The sequence below is a fragment of the Petaurus breviceps genome, unplaced genomic scaffold (assembly GCF_028583685.1).
Source record: "Petaurus breviceps papuanus isolate PSGF00001 unplaced genomic scaffold, PetGlider_PUasm1.0 490, whole genome shotgun sequence".
Classification (NCBI taxonomy): domain Eukaryota; kingdom Metazoa; phylum Chordata; class Mammalia; order Diprotodontia; family Petauridae; genus Petaurus; species Petaurus breviceps.
In genome coordinates, this window is record NW_027186352.1 from 11107778 (window position 1) to 11125258 (window position 17481).

The 17481-nt window shown below is 39.6% G+C and overlaps 1 protein-coding gene across 2 annotated transcripts in view; it reads right to left on the reverse strand.

The window, feature by feature from the left end:
- The window catches only part of ZRANB1 (zinc finger RANBP2-type containing 1), an 83501-nt gene that overhangs the window by 20045 nt on the left and 45975 nt on the right, over positions 1-17481 (reverse strand). The window lies entirely within an intron of this gene.

The following is a 17481-nucleotide window of genomic DNA, read 5'->3' on the forward strand; positions in this document are numbered from 1 at the left end:
GTACTGTTTCTGACCTGCCTGGGTAGCTGCAGGTTTAGTACAGGGCCCGGCACACAGTCAGCACTTAACATGTGTACTGACTGACTGACAAAGGTCATGGTGGCTGCTAGAACAGGGCTGGTAGCACAGAGACCAACACTACGAGGCCTGCAGAGTAAGGATCTGAGTGTGCCTTGGCCAACCAATCAACAAAATCATTGGTCCAACTCATTGATGTGGAAGAAATTCTGCTTCAGGTTTAAAAAATGTTGTTAATGTCTTGACACTTCACTTTTCAAGCTGGGTCAAAACAAATGCTGATCTTACTATGTTTATTATTCTGAAGTTGTTTTGGTTTGAGGTTGGTTTTTTGTTTTGTTTTGTTTTTGTCTGGGACAAGTAGTGCGAACTTTTGCTTCAGATGCCAATGACAAAGAGATGACAAAAGAAAAATTACTTTCTAAATTATTTCCAAAATGGAAATGAAAACTGAAAGTCCCACATAAATCTGTTACAGCTGGGGAAGGGGGAGGAATGGGAGAGAGAAACTGAGGCACAGCCCCCAATTCTGCTGGTATCTGCCTGGCATGACTATCAGAAGCAATATTCACTTGTTATGTATAAGATGACACTCACTATTCACCACACAGAACAAAGTTGTAGGTTAACTTCAAACTGATATAAAATGGTGTTAATGGCATCAACTGAAGTCTATAAAGTACTAGCTAGAAACAGAGAACCAATTCAGTGACCAACCTAGTGCAAACCATACACAAAAGGAATCCCACTGTAACATAAGCCAACAAGGGAGCTCCATGGAGTCCATTCCAATTTGTAACATATGTTAACAAGCATTCTTCTTCACAAGAAAAAAGCCTACAATGGCCTCTGCAATTTTTAACCACTGTTGGTTCTTTCCTGTGAGGCCAAACAGAACACATCTAATCCCTCCATTACATGACAGACCTTCTAAGACTTGAAACAGCTCTTATCATCATGTCTTCTCTGCATCTTCTCTACTCTAGTTTCTTCAACTGAGCTTTGCATGTCATCAATAATCAATGATCAATATCGTGTACCAAAATAAGATCAAAGTGGGCAAATTATTTATTTATTTATTTTTAAGCAATCGGGGTTAAGTAACTTGCTCAAGGTTACATGGCCAGTTATTATTTCTGGGTGTGGTGCTGAGTATCTGAGCCTAGATTTGATCCAGGTCATCCTGACACTGGAGCCGGTGCTCTTACTCGCTGAGCCACCTGGCCACCCCTGAGCAATCAGGGTTAAATAACTTGCTCAAGGTTACACAGCCAGTTATTTCTGGGTGTGCTGCTGAGTGTCTGAGCCCAGATTTGATCCCCAGGTCATCCCGACACTGGAGCCGGTGCTCTTACTTGGTGGGTAAATCATTTAGACGTAAGGGATGATACTGTGAGTAAATTAGGGGAACATGGAAAAATGTTCCTGACAATTCTGTGGATAAGGGAATAGCATAGGACCAAACAAGAAATAAAGAGGGTCATGGAGAGAAAAATGAATAAAGTTGATGACATGAAATCAAAGTTTTTTTTTTTTTACCAACAAAACCAATGCAGCCAAAATTTAAAAGAAAGCAAGAAACCAGGGGGGAAATTTTTACAGCAAGTTTCTCTAATAAAGTCCTCATTTCTCATATATATAGAATTAGGTCAAATTTATAAAAATAAGAGCAATTGATAAATGGCCAAAGGATATAAACACTTAGATAAATTGATAAACGGAGTTTTCAAAAGAAGAAATCAAAGCTATCAATAGTCACATGAAAAAAAGCTCTAGAAATGCAAATTAAAACAGCTCTGCAGTATCACCTCACACCAGGGTTTCCTCACTCTGAGTCCAGAGTTCTATCACTATGTCATACTTCTTAGAAGATTATAATAGACTGTCTTTAAACTAGGAATTCTTAACTTGGGGTCCATAAACACTTTGTTTTTTTCTATTTTTCATTTCTATTCTATTTCAATTATAATTAGCTTCCTTTGTCATCCTATGCATTTATATTCTGCAAGGGATCCATAGGCTTCACCAGACTGTCCAAGGGTTCCATGACACAATAAAAGTTAAGAACCCCAATATCATAACAAACGATTCTAAAACTGGAGGCTTTACTAAAAAAGGTATTTTAGTAAATATTCCCTGTCAAAGGCCTGGTCTGCTCCAAAGGCTAGGGTCTTCAAATATCTTATCTGGAGTACAGGAAAAAGGCAAAGACATTGAGATTCTTAACCTTTTTTTTTTGAGCATGGACTTCTCCGGCAATCTGGTGATGTCTGTGGTCCCTTCTCAGAACTATGTTTTAAGATGCATAAAATAAAGTATGTGGAATTACAAAGGAAACCAATTACATGAAGGTTATCAAAATATTTCTAAAAACAAGTTCTCAGGCTTCAGGTTAAGAACTCAAATAGAAGTAGTATAAAATATGCCTTTAGTGGAAAAATTTACTTAATTTTGTAAAAATCTCAGTTTTAGTACTTTCAGGTCCCCGAAGAACTCCAGGAGTCCTCCTGAACTTGCTTAAGAAATTGTTGAGAATTTAATTGGCATATCAATAATTGGTACCTCTCTGCTAATGCTATTTTTTTTTTTTTTAGATTTTGCTTTTTGCTTTTTTGGAGGAGGGAGGGCAATTGGGGTTAAGTGACTTGCCCAAGTCACATGGCTAGTTTTGTGTTACGTGTCTGAGGCTGGATTTGAACTCAGGTCCTCCTGACTCCAGGGCCGGTGCTCTATTCACTGCGCCACCTTGCTGCCAGTAATACCCTTTTTTAAGAACGCTTTAAAACAGCTGCCTAGCTCTTTGAAGGCATGGGCTCTAGCTTGTTTCCTCTGAAGAACTCAAAGTCTTACCACTGCATACGATCCTCGGTAGATGCTTAAAATATGTGCTGAATTTGAAATGGTCTAAATATTACACTGCCCCCAAGTCACCACAACTTTCTCTTTAACACCATTTCCTGAGAAAGACCTTTCTACACAACAAAAAAAAAAACAAAATAAACTCCAGCTGACTGATTATTTCTGACTAATTACAAATTAACAAGCTTTAACTATATGATACCTAGATTATAATGCTTCATTTTACTTCCTTAGACTTCACAGATTTCTTTCCACTACTCAGAAATAAGGAGCACACTTCAGGAAACAGCAGGACAGCTCAAAGACCTTGCAAACCCCTGCTCCCCCCCAATTAGGAACAACACACAATATGACTACGGTTACTCAGGGGTAAGAATGCCACCGGACGGCCCAGCGCAGAAAGTCAAGAACTGGCATTTCTTCTCAGCCACTTTCCTTTCCTGGCGTATCTCCTCCTTAGGTGTTCCTGGTCTGTTATGGGTTGTTTTTGTTGTTGATCACTATCTATCGGGTCCTAAGAGATACCTTTATTATTTCTCACTTAGAAACTAAGCTTTCAATAATAACTTCTTAGAATCTTAGAAGAAGTTTAATAATAACTTAGAACAATCTCATTTGGCATTCACATCTATGACCTTATTTCAAAGACATATCTACTGATGACCATATGGACACATACAAAAATGAAACCTCCCACCACTACCATCAAAAAAATTTTTTAAAGGCCTATAAGGATGGTTTTAGGACCCTGGCTTATATAGTTCCCACCCTGTTTTACTAGTGTGTGTTTGTTTATTTTAAAGGAACAGGAGCCAGGAAGTAAAACAACAGCAAAAGAACTAAGGCCAGTGTCTGTGGTTCTCACCAAGGCTGTCCACCAATATGGTGGTGGACCTTGTCCATTACCAAACAACATGAAAAGTGCAGGAGAAGAAAAATAGGGAGGGTGAGAAGAATAGGGAAGGCTAAAGCACCTGAGTCAGGTGTTTAGACATACTTACAATTTTATAAACCCTCCAGAACAAAAAAGATGCAACACAGAAAAATAACATACAAAGTCACAAAAATAAACTTCAAAGCCAAATAAATTATTTTTACATTATGGATCATGTTTTAATGTTACCTATGACTTCACACTAACTCAATGAATAACCTGTCAAAATTTAGCCTACAATTCATCAAACAAGGTCAAGTCCTATTAGAAGCAATGCTGAAGGTCTAGGCACATTTTGTATATTATACAATGAAGCTGCTTAATAAGAGTTTGAAAAACTTTAAAGACATTTTTTTTCATAATTTTTAAATACTATATTCCATTATGTTAGCCTAGCTGCTTCCTAGTTTCTAGAGGGGAAAAATTATACTAAATATAAAATGGTCTTGCAATGCTCCTCCAAATACCAATAATATTTTCCATTTCTATACTAAAAGGCCATTTCTAATAAGGTCGCAGAATCTTAGAGACAAAGATTTTTTTTTTAGATCTACTTTCATAAGGCAAAAAAGGTATACTGAAAAGTTAGGGTAAAAGAGGAAAAAGTGGATCATATATGTTTTCGAGGTAACCAAAACTAAATTCAATCCAAGAAATACCTGAAGCTTTTCTTCTTTCTTGAAAAACTTCCATATTTTGAAATTTGAACATAGATACTGAAATTTCTACTACATATACCTTCATCTATCAGTACCTCCAAAGGATAATGGGAGAATATGTAAGGGGAAAAAAAAACAGAATTAAAAGCAATGGGAACTCTAAGGCAAAAAAAAAAAAAAAGTCATATAAAAGCAGCCTGAAGTATGACTGATAACTTTTAGAATTTAAATGTATATATACTACCATGTGTGAACCAAGCAGCATTATTAGCCCATGTTAATTGGAGAAATTTTTACAAAATTGAAAAAAAAAACCATCATTGTGAGTGAAATAAGGATACATTAAAAGTTCTATTATTAGAAACTACAGACCTTGCCCACTTGACATGCTGAGCTTTCAGCACAGACCAACAAGAAAGTGCCTTGTGCTCAATTAGTCTATAAACTAGGCCTTATTTCCCAATCATGTTGATCCTCTTGAGGTCAGAAGTCACACTGACAGAAGACTCCACTCAGCCCACAGCTACTATGGAACTCCGTAGAACATGGAGCTGGCTCACAGGTGTTTTAAGGTAACACATTTTTTCCCCCATATGTGGCACAGTTTTCAAAGTTTTGTGAGTTCTTTTGTTTTTTCTTAATGGCATAAAATTGTCATGGTAACTAACTTTGAAAAGAATGCCAAATGGTAAAAAAAATCTAGGACTTACCTGTGCCCACATGGGCCAGCTCAACCTTATACTGGAGTTCTATGGTAGCTGTGACATCACAGCATGCTTTATGCTGTGGGGTCAAGGTGGGCCTGGAGTCAGCGGGCACAATTTCGGGAACCCTTGAAGAGAAAAGTTAGTTTTAAGTGGTAATGTTCAGAATGTCCTTTTGCATGGTTAGCAGATAGTAGACAGAATCAGACGTGGCTCTCCAAGTTTAGCTGTTCACCTTTCCAACCAACTTCTTCCACATTAAAATGGGAGATACATCGCCACTATGCAATTGTCCTTTTCTGTGCGCTGTTGCTACCTAGCTACGATCCAGATAAGACAGGCTGCTGCCTCAAGTTCAATTTACTGAGGCAAAGAGTGATTTTTTAAAGGCTGCTTAAAAAACAAAACACAACACTTTTAAAGGCTGTTTTTAAATATTGAACAGCAGCAGAAGACTCTTATTTTTAAAGAAAACTTGAAAAATAGCACAAGAAGTTTCAAACCCAGAAATTGAGTAGAACACTATAAATTCAATTCTCACTTTCAGTTTTCACATAGTCCAATGACAAGAAGGGACTTCACCAAGTTAAACTCATCCCTGTCTGCTACTGGAATGAAAGCACATTTAAAATGACCCTTTCAAAATACCAAGTATAAAGATACTCATATGCCAAAGCTGAAAGTGGCTAAAAACCCCAATTATGAAGGAAGATTAATCTAATCCCAGTCAAATTTCAAGAGAAATATAACCTATACTGACAAATTCAATTTAATAATTGCATAAACTATTTTAAAACATCTGCTTTGAAAAGAGGAAAAATGGGGGGACAGAGTCAAGATGGCAGAGTAGAAGCACGACCTTCCCTCAGCTCCCACTTCCACCTTCCCCATTCCATGTAAAAAGGGGACTCTTAAACAAACCTTGGAGCTGCAGAACCCACAAAATGACACAGAGAAGCTAACCTCCTGCTGAGGACAGCCCGGCAAGCTGGCAGGAATCGGCCAGCACAGTGCTCTGGGAGCTGAGCCCAGCCTCACACCAAGGCTTTAGCCCCAGGGCAGGCCTGACCAGCCTCCTACCAGAGGGACTCCAGATCAGCAGCAGCTGTGGCCGTTTCCAGATTTATCAACACATAGATGTGAAGGACAAAGTGAGAGGTCAGTACAGTCTGGACGTTGGGACCCAGTAAGTGGGAGTGAGTGGCTTTTGCCCCCAGGGTGAGAAGCCGCTGAGACACCAGCACAGCCAGCCAGCGCCACGTGGCAGCTTCAGCTCCTGGCCTGCAGAGTATAGGGGGACCAAGCACCAGTCTGAGGGGTAATCGCTCTTGCTTTAACCTTCTTGGATCTGGATTGCAGTCTAGGGTGGAGGTCCTGGGGTATGTGTCCAGCTTGCCAGAGTGTGTGGAGACCTCAGAGACGGCACCCATCTAATACCTCCAGCAGCTGAGAAAACCCCAGCGTTTGGGACAAAAGCTCCCCTGTCTGATGGCAGAGTCCTACTGTGGCAAAAAGCCCAGGGGTCAAGTGACTGAGGGACGACATGACCAGGCAAAGGAAACAAAGCAGACAGAAGATTCCAACATTACACTCCTATTTGGGGGACAAAAGGGAGCAAAGCATGGAACAGGAGGAAGACAGTGAAGTCAGAACTCCTGCACCAAAAGCTTCAAAGGAAAATACGAGCTGGTTAGAGGCGATAGAGGACCTTAAGAAGCAGATAAGAGAAGTGGAGGAAAAATTGGGAAGAGAAATGAGAACAACGCAAGAAAATTATGAAATGAGAGTCAACAGCCTAACTGAGGAGAATCACACCTTAAAAAATAGACTGACTGAAATGGCAAAAGAGGCTCAAAAAGGCAATGAGGAGAAGAATGCCTTAAAAAGCCAAATTTGCCAGATGGAAAAAGAATCTCAAAAGCTCACTGAGGAGAATCATTGCTTCAGAATTAGAGTGGAGCAAATGGAAGCTAATGACTTTATGAGAAATCAAGATGCTGTTAAACAGATCCAAACAAATGAAAGAATAGAAAGCAATGTGAAATATCTCATGGGAAAAACCACTGACCTGGAAAATAGATCCAGGAGAGAGAATTTTAAAATTATTGGACTACTTGAAAGCCATGATCAAAGTAAGAACCTAGAAATCATCCTCCAGGAAGTTCTCAAAGAAAACTGCCCTGATGTTTTAGAACCAGAGGGAAAAATAGAGATTAAAAGAATCCACTGACCACCTCCTAAAAAAGATCCCAAAAAGAAAACTCCTAGGAATATTATAGCCAGGTTCTGGAATTCCCAGATTAAGGAGAGAATATTACAAGCAGCCAGGAAGAAACAATTTGAATATTGTGGAAACACAATCGGGATAACCCAGGATCTGGCAGCTTCTACAGTGAGGGATCGAAGGGCTTGGAATGTGATATTCTGGAGGGCAAAGGAGCTGGGATTAAAACCAAGAGTCACCTACCCAGCAAAACTGAGTATCATGTTTCAGGGGAAAATATGGTCATTCAGTGGAATAGAGGACTTTCAAGCATTCTTGCTGAAAAAAACCAGAGTCGAATAGAAAATCTGACATTCAGATACAAGAAGCAAGAGAAGCATGAGATGGTAAACAGGGAAAAGAAATCATAAAGAACTTATCAAAGTTGAATTATTAACATTCCTACATGGAAAAACAATAATTGTAACTTATGAAACTTTTCTCAGTAGTTGAAGGGAATAGAAATATATATGTGTCTATATATGAGGGTATATGGGCATATGAATACAAAAAAAAAAGGAGGAAAAATGAAAGGCAGGGAGACTTCTCCTCAAGAATCAAAACTGACTGTGCCAAACACATAACAGGTATTATTTTAGTTCTCACCTCTTTGTGTCACTCATCAGAGTATTCTCAACACTGCAATCTGAAATAGGATAGCCCACTACTCCCATATCTGGCCTGTATAAAACTGGAATGGCCTATCATCAAGATCATTTCTTCAACGTATTTCCACATTTTTTCTTTTGACTTAGCGATAAGGATACTGCCTTACTTTCAAGAAAAAACTATTTAGGTCAATATGGCAAAATCTTCGATGGCACAAACAGCACTTGGCTTGATATGTGCTTTTAAAGAAAGATAAAAGGAAAAGTATCAAAAAACCAATGAGAACAAGATGTCAGAAATGTACACCAAAAGTAATTTGTGACGAGATAAATCCTGATTTCATTAAATCACTAAAACAGCAGGGCAGCTAGGAGCTGCAGGGGACACAGCACCAGGTCTAGAATCTAGAAGACTCACCTTCCTAAATTCAAATCTGGCCTCAGACACTTACTAGCTATGCGACCCTGAGAAAGTCACTTAATCCCAGTGGCCTTAATTTCCTCATCTGTAAAATGGACTGGAGAGGGAAATGACAAACCACTCCAGTATCCTTGACAAGAAAAGCCCAAATGACTTCACGAAGAGTTGGACACAACTGAACAACAAAAAACAAAAGATCATCAACATTTCAGTCTTTAAAACATAGAAATATCTTCCAAAATCTATATCCAAAGAGTAATTATCGACAAAAATATTTCATTAATTGTTGATTTCACATCAACCTTGCTACCTTTGGAGCAAAAACTTCTTTTGCTGAATTGTGAAGTTCTCATAGTCAGAAATTTGCTTTGAGTATTTATCATGTTAAAATTTAAAAGGAGAAATACATATTCCTACCCCTCTAAATGAAGTAAGATCAATGTTAGAAGGAAATTAGTTAAACTCTTTCAATTTACCCCTGAGGTGCCCGTGGTCGGATCACTAAGTTGGAAGGGTCTTCTTCACGGTCATCTAGACCAAGTGCCTCATTTTGAATTATGTAGAAGACAGTGGAGTCCAAAAGTGACTTACTTGCCCATGGTCACACAGGTACTAATTGACAGAACTATATTTGTACCCAAGTCCCTTTAAACTCGAATCCAGCACAACTTCCAATATGTATCAGGCTGCCCCTGCTTTTTTGTTGTTGTTCAGGTGTTTTTAGTCATTTCCAAATCTCTGCGACCCCACTTGGGGTATTCCTGGCAAAGACACTGGAGTGGTTTACTATTTCTTTCTCCAACTCATTTTATAGATGAGGAAATCAAGGCAAACGGCTGAGTGATTTGCCCAGGGTCACACAGCTAGCAAGTGTCTGAGGCCAGATTTAAACTCAGGAAAGTGAGTCTCCCCAGCTCCAAGCCCAGAACTCTTATCTACTGCACACCTAGCTGTATGTCCTTGTGTTAGTCAAAAGATTCAACAGACATACAGAGGAAAGGAGCCAATAAGTACAATACAAAGTCCTCATAGGCTGGGGCAGTTTCATTTTCATCTATCTTTGTAATTCCAATACATCTTCTAGTACTTGCATGTTAAAAAAAATAGCTGATGTTAAAATTGACTTTATATAGACATGGTATCCGTTGCCCCTATAAAGAATACTAGAATCTTCATCAAGTAAACTTCCTCCTTCCAAAAACTTCTTTGGCAAAAGATCTAGTCTGAAGGGATCACCAATGAAATCACCCCATGGAGGAAAGGGGAGTGGAAGGGTGGGAGTGGAAGCCAGAGTGAGATGTTAAAAAAGACAATTTCACAACAGATTAGAATTTAGCCTTTAAAAAAAACTTTCAAAAACCAACATCCAAGTCCCAGCCTACTCCATAAAGGCAAGAAACTAATACTACTGGGCAGCTACCAAGCTTGTGCCTTCTTCGGCAGGTAACTTTACCCATTCCCTTACAATAGCAAGGCAAGCCCATTATTCACAGTACCCAGTGGCTGCCAGCGCAGTCTTAAAGGAAAATATCAACGAAGCCTTAAGAGGAAAAATCATTTCTAGAGACTTAGTTTAACTGGGAAACCATATACTGAACTCTTCCCAAAGCTTCATAGGATGGAAGGCTTAACAACTTTACAATTAAGTAATTGGGAAAGAACAGAGAACAAAAACATATGCTGGTCCCTCACAGATGGTTTGCTGAAGATTCTTAGCACAGAAAGAAAAACCATTTGTGGTTCCAGGTGTTATTTCAAATCTGATGAGACATATGCCACACAGGGAAATCTTGTTTTAAGTTGGAATAAAAACAAGGAAAAAATGTTCAGTGGAGTATATACCTTTAGGCTGAGCTATCAAAAGAAGTAAACTATACACCCTAGGAGAGGAAGGAGGTTTTTATGAAATGTACTACATGGTACAGTGGAGAGAACACTGGACCTGAAGTCAGGAAGACCTGAATTCAAATCCAGCCCCATGCTCTTTCTAGCTGTGTAACCCTGGGCTAGTCATTTAATGTGCTTGCCTTAGTTTCCTCACCTGTAAAATGATAACATAACACTTACTCTCCATGGTTGTTATGGGGATCAAATGAGAGAATGTCAAAACTGCCAGCACTGTGTTAAGACATATAGGAAGGGCCAAATTAATGGTGACTATTAATTATCTGTATTATTTTAGTATCCAGAATTTTTTTTTTTGTTTTATGTATGTATAAGATGTAAGTGTGGTGTATGTTTTGGTAACTAAAAAAAAAAAAAACTTGAATACTAAAATAATAAAAATTGTATGTGTGTATAAAAATATATATATGCACAGACATACACAGTAACAACATCAAGTTAACTAAAGACATACATAGAACTGCCCATACACTAAAAGCTTGTTTTTCTTTGAAGCGACACTTGTCAATATTTCTTACAGAAAAAACTGCATCTCTACAGGACACTGAGACTCTTTTTCGGAGGCAGTACACAGCCAGCTTACACACAGTTTATAGTCAATGTAATCTTTTTCTCACTCACATCCCCCAAAAATCACAGTAGCAAAAGACACAACAGACTAAAAGAAGGCAGATGGAGCCCTAAGATTTTCATCCATGAAACAAAGAGAATTTTTAAGGAACATTAAAAACTTTCTATGTCAATCCCCCTCCCCCAAAAGAATTTAAGCACCTACTATGTGTCAAGAACTGTGCTAAGAACTGAGGATGCAAAAAGAGGCCAAAGAGTCTCTGCCTTCAAGGAGCGCACAGTCTAACAGGAGAGACAACATACAAACAAATACATAAGAAGCAAGCTAGGCACAGGATACACAGTTAACAATTAACAGAGACTAGGCATTGCAATCAAGAAGGAACGGTTAGGAAAGGCTGCTGTAGGTGATATTTTATGCCTTCTAAATTTCATAATTTAAGAACTAATGAACCAAACTGCCAAGACATAGAGCAAGGCATAGATTTCCAAAAGGACAAATTCTGAAAATAACCCAAATAAATTTGAGGAGATGGTGGGAAAGCAAAAGTACCAAGGCCAGGAGATTATATACTGCATTAAAGAATGGTCAAGCATCACCATTCCTCACTTCCTCCCTGCTCCAACAAACTATGATACCAAATTCACATGGGGACCTCCCCAGGACTCCAGAAATTTCCAGGACATTCAACCTTGAACCTCAAAGCTCCTCAGTATCCTCTGCCCCTCCGGCTGGAGGGGGCAGAGGGAAGGGTCCTCCCTTTAAAGAGGAAGGCCTAGGGCTGATATATCACCTGGCTGACCAGTCATCACCCCTCCCCGACCCTGGCTAGATACTGTCCCCCCCCAACCATTTCCCCATAAGCTTCTTTTTTATGTACAGTCTCTCATTGATCAAATAATGAATAAATGATATTATAACAGTATTAAATTAGACAGCAGAGAGACCACTCCTAACTTTTATTCCCCTCAAATACTGCTATATTTTTGAGAGGCAGCATGGCCCCGCCTGAGGGTCAAGGCTCCCCTCTTGACAGACCAGTTGTCTAAGTCACTTTACCCCATGCTCTGGTTCTCTCCAGAAGACCCAGAGCTCTAAGGCAGAGCAGGTGCCCACCCTCGTCAGCAGCAGGAGCACACTCGTCCAAAAGTCCGTGAAGTCACTGAAATCACAGCTCCAGCACCTATTCTTACTGCTGTATTTCAAGATATCATAGATGGAATGAATTCTGGACATAGTCAGCATTTTCACAGGATTTCAAGTCACTAATTCACACTCATTCTTTGCTCCCCTCACACTGAGATGCACCTCTCTTTCTAATAATCCCACTATCTCCACTGGGCAATTCAACAGCTTTTCAAGAAAAGACACAGGAGCATAGTATTTAAAGAGAAAAATCTAATTAGAGAAAAAATAAATAAATAGCAAGGCCTGAAAAGTCACATAAGGCATGGATTCTTTTCTTGGTGTTAACAATGGTTCAGCTGATGCTCTATCAGCCCAAGAAAGAGTTTAGCCAATCAGAAATCCTCAGTGGCTTTCAGCAGCTTTAGTCTGGAAGGGCCAAATAAAGCCAAGGCCTAAAGGGCACTTCAGTTTGTACAACTTTTTTCTTTAAACAACCACAACTTAAGCCTACCCCAGTCATCTAACCCACCTTTGGAGAATAATTTCATCAACACCAGATTCAGTCATTTTTCCATCATGTCTGACTTCTTCATGACCCCATCTGGGGTTTTCTTGGCAAAGATACAGGAGTGGTTTGCCATTTCCTTCTCCAGCTCATTTTGCAGATGAGGAAACTGAGGCAAACAGGGTGAAGTGACTTAGCCAGGGTTACACAGCTAGTGACTGAGGCTGAATTTGAACTCAGACCTTCTTGCCTTCGGGTCCAGCATTCTATCCACTGCACCACCTGACTGTCCCAACAACACATACAAGATGGATTAATACAGTAGCTCATTGTTGGATCAGCCTGCCTCTAATTTCTCCTCACTACAATCCTTTTCCATTCAAGCCACCAAAGTGATTTTCTTAAAGGTTCGACCGTATCAACCCCCCTGCTCACCAAACTCCCGGAAGTTCCTACTGCCTCTAAGATCAAATACATGATGCTCAGTGGGGCATTCCAGCCCCTTTCTAACGGCCCCCTTCTTCCACCTTGCTCCCCATCCCGCCCTCTTTGGTCCAGTGCCCCCGGCCTCCTGGCCATTGCATCTCTCAGCTCCTGGTCGTGCCCCATGCCTGGGGTGCTCTTTCCCCTCTGCCACAACTAGTGACCTCTCGGCCTTCCTTTAAGCACCAACTACAATTCTGCCTTGTGCAGTAAGACTCTGCTGGACCTCTTCGTTCTCCTGCCTTCCTTCTGTTAGTCATTTCCTACTTATCCTGTGGATAGCTGGCTTTGCACATATATTGGTTTGCAGATTGTCACCCCCATTAGACCTCACATGGGCTCCATGAAGGCAGGACTGTCTCTTGTCCCCTTTTGTATCCCTAGAGCTCAGCACAGCACTGATACATGGAGGATGCTTAATAAATGTTTACGATTCATCAGAGCTATGATTAATATCCAAAAGCATAACAAAAAACGAGCTATTAGGACAGTAAGGTCATGGACGTGGAAAACAACTTCAGTAGATAAGAAAAATGTAATGAGTTCCACTAGACAATAAGAAGCACACAAAAGGTCAATGTGCCCAATGGACATCCCAAGCACACCTGGGAGGAAAGCAGAAAGCTGGGAACAATCTGACAGCCAGCGCTTCTGATGAAGACCTTATTTCTCAAATATACAGAGAACTGAGTCAAATTTATAAAAACACAAGTCATTACCCAACTGATAAATGGTCAAAGGAAAATTAAGAAAACAAAGCTATCTATAGCCACATGAAAAAATACCCTAAATCACTACCGATTAGAGAAATGCAAATTAAAACAACTCTGAGGTACCAGCTCACTCCTACCAGATTGGCTAATAGGACAGAAAAGGTAAATTAGAACACTAATATATTGTTGGTGGAATTGTGAACTGATCTACCATTCTAGAGAGCAATTTGGAATTATGTCCCAAAAGTCATCAAACTGTGTAACCTCTGATCTAGTACTGCTGTGGCTGCATCCCAAAGAGATAATAAAAAAGGGAAAACGACCCCCATGTACAAAAATATTTATAGCAGCTATTTTTGCAGTGGCAAAGAATTGGAAATTGGGGGAATACTCATCCATTGGGGAATGGCTGAACAAGTTGTGGTATATGAATGTAATAGAATGCCCCTGTGCTGTAAGAAATGACGAGCAGGCAGATTTCAGAAAAATCTGGACTTACATGAACTGATGCTGAGTAAAGTGGACAGAACCAGGAGAACACTGTACACAGTAACAACCACATTGTGTGATGATCAACTATGAATGACTTAGCTCTTCTCAGCAATACAATGATCCAAGACAATTCAAAAGACTCATGATGGAAAATGCCATCCACCTCCAGAGAAAGAACCATGGAGTCTGAATGCAGATTAAAGCAGATGATTTTACCTTTTTGGGGGTTTTTTGCTTTCTTATGGTTTTTCCCTTTTGTTTTGATTCTTCTTTCATAACACGACTAAAGTGAAAATACGATTAATAGGATTGTACATATATATGTATATATATATATATATAACTTTTATCAGATTGCTTGCTGTCTTGAGGAAGGGGCATGGAAGGAGGGAGGGAGAAAAATCTGGAACTTAAAAGTCTTAGAAAAGTGAAAAAGTAAATAAGTAAAGAAAAAAAGGAAAGAAATGGAGCAATGAAGCACTGACAGAAGAGCAACTGATGGAACTCAGAAAACCACAAGCCCAGATGACGGCTGTCACAGGAGTCCACATGGTCAGAAAGGCAGCACCAAGTCTACCTAACTGTACAGCTACTACCCTGGAGCCGTAAGCCTCACATAAAGTGAGGAGTGTTAAGGAAGAGAACTTGGGGTACAGAATGGCTTCCCAACATCCATATCACGCCCCCCCCCCTTCCACGTCTCTGACTACAAAGTACAAACAGGGGCTACCCAGGACAGCCTCCAAGGGAGTCACTTAACCTTTCTAGCCATCAATTTCTCCAATATAAAATGAAACCACTATTACATCCCTTAGGACAAGGTTCTATTAACCTTTGGTGTATCCTGGAGCCCTCTGACAATCTGGGGAAGCCTACGGATTGCTTCTCAGAATCACATTTTTAAATGCATAAAATAGAGTACCTAAGATAATAATGGAAACCAATTGTGTTCTAAAATACTTATCCAAATTCTTTTTTTCCCCTTAAACTCATAGGCCCTGTGGTTAAGAATCCCAAGTTTCAATACTGTGAAGATTAAATTTAATTTTGCTAAAAATATCAGAGTAACATGGCATTTTAAATTGACCAAGATAATCAGCAAGGTCCACTATAAGAAAAAAAAATCCTAGGAAATCAAATAAAAGACAAATACATTTTAAAGTCTGGAAAAAATATACACACACCATTAATAGCATGTTTCACAGGCTACCCCACTTTAAATGTGTGATTCTATGATGAACAAAAATGAGACACTGGGAGTTAGTGAGAGTGTGACTATTTAGTAAGACAACATCCATGGAATACTTAATGTTTGGAGTCATATTAAAGTTCTCTATCCTTTTCAAGTATAAGTAATAATACCTTCTATAAATTACCTTATTCTGAAGAGATAAAGTATTGATGGTCAGCTAGGTTGAGACATTCAATGCTATAGGAGTTGATAAAGAAATAGAGCTTTAAGAAAGTGAGGACCCCAAAGATTCAGGCATCTCAAAAAGGATATGGCCATCAGGAGTCAGTCACTGTTATAGAAATATGATTTGGGGCTCAACACCTAACTCCTAAGACATTTCAAGATATCCTCCTATGATCTTGGGTGCAGTCAGGTGGAAAATCCAAAGACCTATTAGAATCTTAAATGGACAGTTACCATGATGACAAAATAGTGAGCAGCTTCAGCTTGCCTAGTGGCTTGGCTCGCCCCTAGGGTACAAATTTTCCCTGTATTTGAGAAATGTGGTCTATGGTCACATTTTATCTCTTTGGTGAAAAAGAAAAAAACTGCTTAACCCCTAAGACTAAATTCTAATTTTCTTAAATATAATAATCATCTAGTTTCTACCATTTCTGATGAGACAGTGTCTCTGCTGCTTGTCACCACATGCACTTTCCTCCATCTCCCCCACTTTACACCCCCAAAAACCCCATACATACAAAGCAGCTGCCAGCCATATAAATACATTTCTCTATAATACATCTTAGAACTTAAGGGAAACTTGTATCCAGCAATCAACATTCAAAACACTTTTTACTCAAATGTTGGTGCTTGGACAAGTAAGTCTTTCTCATTCCTTGCTAGCTAGCTAGGAATCTAATAAAATTTTCTTTCATGACCTCAGATTTACAAGTCCCAAAGCCCTCCATTTGAGAGAGGCTTTATAAAACAATAGCTACATTTACAGATGATAGATCTGAGAAATACATAAAGTTTCCTGTATAACAAATGAGGAAACTGCTGCCTAGAGGAAGGGAAATGACTTGCCCAAGGCAAACGCAGGAAGGCAGAGAACAGCAGGTCACACATCCAGGTTTGGGCTGTTCCAGTGTGAACCTCCCCTGCACCACAAAAGCAAGCAATCCTCCTAACAGTGACCCCACTAAGCACAAAAGCAGAATAAAAGAAGAGAAATTCACAATTTCAAATAAGCATCTCAGACCTCTTTGCTACTATGATTACTTAAGGTACTCTGCGTAAGCCAGTTCTGGTAAGCTGTGTCTATGGAGGCCAGGACTGAATTTTTCGTGCCAATTAAATAAGAACTATGTTCTTTTTCTAGGATATGCTCAGAACACACTATTACGGCAGGTGGTCAAAAATAATGCTGAAGACAAATCAAAATCCACAGCAATAATAAGAACCAGACACCTCCAGCCATGAGCTCAATGTAAGATGCTTTAGACCAGAAGCAGGGGCTTCAGCAGATTCAGAGGCGCCCCCCCCCCCCAGCTGTGGGGGCGGCTCAAAAGCGGAAGTAAGCCTGACAGAGCCTGCTACAGGTTTGGTAAGAGGAGTGACCAAAGACCCTTAAGGCAGACAGGGCCCTGGAGCCAGTCAAGGAAACAGGCACACCTTTTGGTTTCCATGTTTCAGGGCAACAGCATAGTTGTAGAGTTCAATTCATTTCCATTTGTAAGTCCATATGCACATTAAGAGACACTTCTATTTATTAAGGCATGCAAAAATCACTAGCAACTACTAAGAGGATTTAGTAAGATTATTATAAAAGGTATGTGATTAATTACAAGGGAAGGGCATTGTCTTTTCAGCTCCCTTCTTGTTTTTACAATGTATTTTTAAGTCTACCTATAACTCCTTATCAAGTTTCTAAGAAAATATCTCCATGAGAGAGAAGAACACAGAAAAATGGAAAAGCAGCATCTCCTGTTCTCCTTTCTGTGCACCAAACCCACAGAAAGATCCATTCTTTCAAGTCAAA